Raw genomic sequence first — 6,443 nt, 5'->3', positions numbered from 1 at the left:
GGAAGCTCACAAAGAGCCAATTTAACAGGAAGCTCACGAAGAGCCATATAACGGGATGCTCATAAGAGCTAAGGTGTGTCCAAACACATGTATGATCACACCCTATTGGGACGCTTTGAAGAGCTATTAACGGGAAGCTCGCAAGAACCATATAACGGGAAGCTCGAGAGGGCTTATAATAGGACACTCGTAAGAGTTGTGGTGTGTCCGCAACATATGCTGGACCACAACCAATACAATAAATCCTGTATCCATCGACTTTCATTTATTCAAATGTGATTTGACATTTTTTGGGCATTGTTGTGATCATTTCATATATTTATGACATTTATACAATTCACATAAACACATTCAATTCAAGCATATAAAAATACACAATATAGTTACATGAACTTACCTCAATAATGTTCGTGTACGTAAAATCTACTAATCCAACACTTTCTTCTTTCCTCATTCTAACTTTGAATTTGGTTTATTCGGATCTATACGAGTAAATTTAACATCAATTTAATACAATTATACTCAATTCAGTCCAATTCACATCTTAGGCAAAATTATTGTTTTGCCCGTAAACTTTTAATTAATGATAATTTCATCCCTAGGCTCAGAAAATAAAATTTATGCAATTTAATCCTTATTCCAAGCCTAGCCGAATTTTACATGTAACATTTACAGCCCATGTATTTCATAAAATTCAAAATTTTTCCATAGATTTCATATCTTTACAATTTACTCCCTAAATCTCAATTTCATCAAAATTCACTTTGCAAAAGTTGTTTATCTTTCAATAAACTTACATTTTCTACCATAAAACTTCATAATTCAACTATACTCATCCATGGAAAAACCCTAATTCTTTGATAACTTTACAAATTAATCCCCGAGATAGCTAGATTATGCATTACAATCTCAGAAATATAAAAATCATTAAAAACAGGACAAGAAAACATACCTAATTGATCAAAGCAAGCTTGCTTGAGCTACTTTATCTTAGCTAGTGTTTCCATGGAAATAATCTAGGAAAGATGATGAAAAAGATGATATTTTCATTATTTAATTAATTATCATCTTTCATTTTTTTTACTTTCCAATTTCATTCTTTTCTTTATTTTATTTTCTATAGATGAATCATCATCCTTAACCACTAAGCATTTTTAAATGGTATATTTGCCATATAAAGACCTCCACTTTAAAGTTCTATAGCTATTTAATCCCTTTCGCTATTAGAACTCAACTTTTGCACTTTGTGCAATTTGGTCCATTATCAAATTAAACATGTAATCGCTAAAATTTCTTTACGAAATTCTCATACGACATTATTGTCGTACTATAAACCATAAAATAAATGTAAAATAAATTTTCTTTTCAGAATCAAATTTGTGGTCCCGAAACCACTGTTCTGATTTTATCGAAAATGGGCTGTTACAATTTCAAACATGCCATAAACAACCTTATATATAAGCACTTATAAGTGAACAAAATGACTTACCTAAGCAAGCATTATAAGTCCATCAACAATCCATAAAGATCAAAGTTCAAACATACCAAGTTATTATTTTACATGTTCATCAAAAACTCCATTATAAACCATCCTATACATGCCATTATAAACCTTGGCCAAAATGCACAAAAACTACCAAATTGACTTTTGGATAGTGTGATAGATCTCCGACGAGCTTCCAACCAAGTCGAGCTTCCGATAATCTACAAAACATAGGAAAGAAACTATGTAAGCAATGAATTCTTAGTAAGCTTACCATTTCTATAAAACAATTCATAGAACTAGTACAAACCAATACCAATGCCATAAGCTTAGTATAAGCCTATACAACTTCACCAACTCAAAAGTTAGTATATTCATCCATATAATAAATGAAAACATTCATAAAACATGTAATTTTCCATATGATTACAACATCATTTAGTTTAGGGGTGAGCAAAACTCGATTCGACTCGAAAAAATAAAAAAAAATTGAATTTCGAGTTAAACGAATCGAGTTATTCGAGTTAATTGAGTTATTCGAATCAACTCAATTTTTTTTCAAATTTCGAGTTCGAATCGAGTTGAGTTTTCGAATTCGAATAACTCGAATAATTCGAATAATTCGAATATCAAACTATAATATTTTACATTTTTATCCCAAACTCCCAAACCTTTTTATTTTTCCCTCAAAACTTTTACTCCTTCCCACTTTCCCTCAAAACTTTTACTCCTTCCCACTTTCTCCCAAAACTTTTACTCCCCTCCCCTACCAACCCTCCAATCTACCCAAAATCCATTTCCCACCAAAATTTTACTCTCCTATTTACTTTTTCTCAAAATTTTACTACCCCTATTTACTTTCTCTCAAACTTTTATTCCCCAAAACTTTTTATTTTCCCCCTAAACTTTTACTTCTCACCCTTTACTCTCAAATAAAAAATCAAAATTATCCAAAAAATCACTAAACATAAATAGTAATAATTTTATTTATATATACTATTTATATTATTAAATTAAATTTCACATTTTATATTATTTATATTATTGAAATGTTTAGTCATATTGAATATTTATATTAAAATTGAATTATTAATTATGCCATAAAATATTCGTGTTAAAATTTTATATTGGTATCAATTTCACATTTTATTTTTAAAATAACTTTTATTAAAAATCATATTTTTACATTTAATATATTTTTAATTCCAAAATACATAGTGACAAAAATCTAAAGATAATTGAAACAACTAAGCAAGCAAAGAAGCTAACCAAGATATAAAAAATTAATAAATAAATTATGAGGTGATGAAAGTTAATAAAAAAATTGATTAAGGTGGACAAATTTTATTACGATGGGTGACAGTGGTTACAAGGACCTAAAATTATTTTTTAAAATTTAACTCCAACAAATACATTCGATTCGATTCGAATTCCATCTCACTCGACTCGATTCAAGAAAATTTCAAATCAAATTAGGATGATAAAATATGATTCATCAACTCGATTAACTCGAAATTTTTTATTTGATTCGATTTGATTCGGTCGAACGCTCACCCCTAATTTAGTTCATCAATCCTTTTCCTAAGTTCATGATACATTCCATTTGAACACTTACCATTTCATTCCCTTTTCTTGCCCGTTGAACCATGTAGAATTACCTTGGATACTCGGGAAAGCTCACACAAAGTGTGCCTTTACATATAACCGTAACATTTCCTTTACATTGTTGCTCACACGAGCTGTGGGTCAAAATGTAAGCTACACGATGCTGCTTACACGAGCTGTGGAGTATTCACAACAAATACAGGACCTCAACCATTGATAGGACATTCAAGACTAGCACCCGAAACATGAAATCCCTAATGACATGTCATTTGTATCCTAAGAATTCCTAAGGTTCAATCGGGACTCAATAACCGTCATAGCATTGATTTGTTTATACATCGATCCATTCAGATTATAAATAAAAAAATAACATACAATTTAAATAGCATTAATATGATAACTGTTCATACGAACTAACCTCGATGACTAGGGGCGTGGAAGTTATATCGAACTAATCTGAAGCTTTTGCCTTTCCTTGATTTAAGTCCGATTGAGGTTTGCCTTGACCTAAATAGATAATTATATTAAATTAAGTACTTCAATTAACCTCAAACATTCAATTCAATCCATAATTCATATTTATACAAAATTACCAATTTGCCCTAACATTTTAACTTTCTCACAATTTAGTCCTTAAGCTTATAACTTAAAATATAACCATTTTAATCAAAATCCATGTTAATCAATCATGCAAGGGACCTTGAAACAACTCATATTTTTCATCATTTCACAATAAAACCCTAGAATTTATACGTTTAACAAATTAGTCCCTAATTCTAATTTCATCAAAAATCACTTAACAAAACTTGTTTATTTTTCAACAAAGGATCATAATCTATCATTTAACATCAAAAAACATTCAAGAACATTCATGGCATAACCCTAAAACTTTAAAATTTTTACAAATTGACCCCCGGGATAGCTAGATTAAGCTACAACGAACTCAAAAACATAACAATCATTAAAAATAGGGCTGAAATCACATACCATGCAAGTGTTTAAGCTAGCCGAAACTTCAAGCCCTAAAATGGCTACTTCTTCTCTTAATTTCGGTGGAGAAAAACCAATGTAGAAGATGATACCAATTTTTACCTATTGTTAGTTTAAGTTAATTTATCAAATTACTATTTTAACCTTAATCTTTAACTTTAAAAATCACATAAACTATGTCCATATTTATCCACTAACCTTAAGAATGGTACAACTACCATTTAAGTCCATTCACTTTAAAGTTTCATAGCTATTTGACCCTTTTAATTAATAGAACTCCAAATTTTCACTTTTTATGATTTAGTCCTTTCCACTTAATTAATCATACAAAATCAAAATTTCTTGATGAAATTCTAATACGACTTTAGTAAAATCCGTAGACTCTAAATAAATAATAAAATGTTAATTTACTCATCAAACTTATGGTCCCAAAACTACTATTTTGATATAACTGAAAACGACCACACTATCAAGCATATTTTACAATTTATTCAATTTAGTCCCTAAACTCAAGACAAACATAACTTTAAATCCAAAGCTTCAAATTGAAATCTAATTTCACAATTACTCATTAAGGACCTCCTATTTCTTATTCATATTGAAATTTCATATAAATTTTATATTTTATTCAATTTGGTCCCTAATGTGCGAAACTAATAATTAAGCTTTAGAATTTAGTATTTTCTTAAACCAAGCTTAATTTCCATCAATTTAACACCTAAATCATTCGATTCTCAACAATGGAATCTCATCAAAACATCACTAATTGATCAAATTGATCCTTGGGTTAACTTAATCAAACTTCCAAGATGAAAAAGCCTATAAAAATCAAAGAAAAATTGTTAGAGACTTACTTGAATTAAGGACCAAATGCTTCCAAACCTTAACTATGGCATCAAAAGTTCTTCTTTTCTTATAATTTGGTTGGGGAAGATGAGTTTTATCTCTCTTCCCACCGAAATTTAGGTTAATTAAGTTAAATAACCTTAATTTAGTCAAATAAATCTTAAATTAATTAAGTTAATGACTATATGATTATATCGTCCACTAACAATTACTTTGGCATGGCCTAATTGCTGTTTTGGACCTTTGGTTACTTGTAATTTAAGTCCCCAAGGCATTTTGTAATTAAAAATCTATAGCGGTTAGACTTTACAATTTAGACCTTGGGCCCTAATTAACCACAATTTTGGCCAAATTGATCATCCAAAATTTATTTCACCTATATAATAACTCTGTAAATATCTTTATTTAATATTTACAGACTCAGTTTACGGAAACGAGGTTCCGAAATTGTAATTTTCAATACCACTCCGGGTCGTTACATTTTTAGCTATTGGTCCAATCAATGAAGCAAGACACATCAAATGAAATCGAAGCTCAATATTTTCGTCCAAGACTTTATTTCTAGTCATTTTAAGTTGGTTCATGATGTTTGTGATGTTGAAATATGCTAGGAGGCAGATTGTTGGATGAATTTGACCTTTTTGAAAATTTTCATTATAATTTTTTGGGAACTTTCATTTTTGGAAAGTTTTATTTTTAGATTTTTTTATTATTTTAATAAATTTTTACTTTAGATTTTTTTTTTTAGAAACTTTTATTTTTATAGTAATTTTAAAGTAGTAGTGAACTTCGTATAAATGATGTTTTAGTCAAAATCAGATTAATTTTAGATCAGTTAATAGTCAAAATAGTAAGATATAGACCAATAACAAATTGATCAGTTACCACCTAAAAAGGAAATCAATTTTCCTTAGACCAATTTCTTGCTTGTCACGTCTCGCCGCACTAATGAGTTGTCACATCTCGTCCTTTGTGGTTTGGAAAGGCTAAAAATTGATTTAAGGCAGATCTATTTCCAAGCTCAACTTCTGATAAGTCTAATAACTTAGAGTTTTTTTTTATTCTAGTAGGATTTTAGTATTTCAGTTTATTTTATAGTTTAGTTTTTAGTAGATGCTAGGAACTTTTTTTATTTATATTTAATTTATGTTTTAAGTTAATATATTATTAGTCTTAATTCAAACTTACTTTGAAGTGTATTTTTTACCCATTGTAGGCCTGAGAAAGCATGGAGAAAAGATAATTTGATTTATACAAGGAAGGCAGTCTTCCGCTCCAACAAAAGATTTGTCCATTGGAGTGTGCCTGTAGCACCCTAAATACTTGACCCGATCATCAGGTCCAAGCTACAGTGTGCCACATTCATTGTCGGAACAACTACGATCAAATTGGATACATATACACATCATCAATCATGCAAATACAAGAGTTATAGACAAATAATATAATAATTATACATTCCCGGGGTCCTATACGATCTTACAAAAGTTTTAAACTTAACTCGTGATCGAATTAGGGC

This window comes from Gossypium raimondii, chromosome 6, assembly GCF_025698545.1.
Source record: "Gossypium raimondii isolate GPD5lz chromosome 6, ASM2569854v1, whole genome shotgun sequence".
Taxonomy (NCBI): Eukaryota; Viridiplantae; Streptophyta; class Magnoliopsida; order Malvales; family Malvaceae; genus Gossypium; species Gossypium raimondii.
This window is presented reverse-complemented; position numbering follows the sequence as displayed.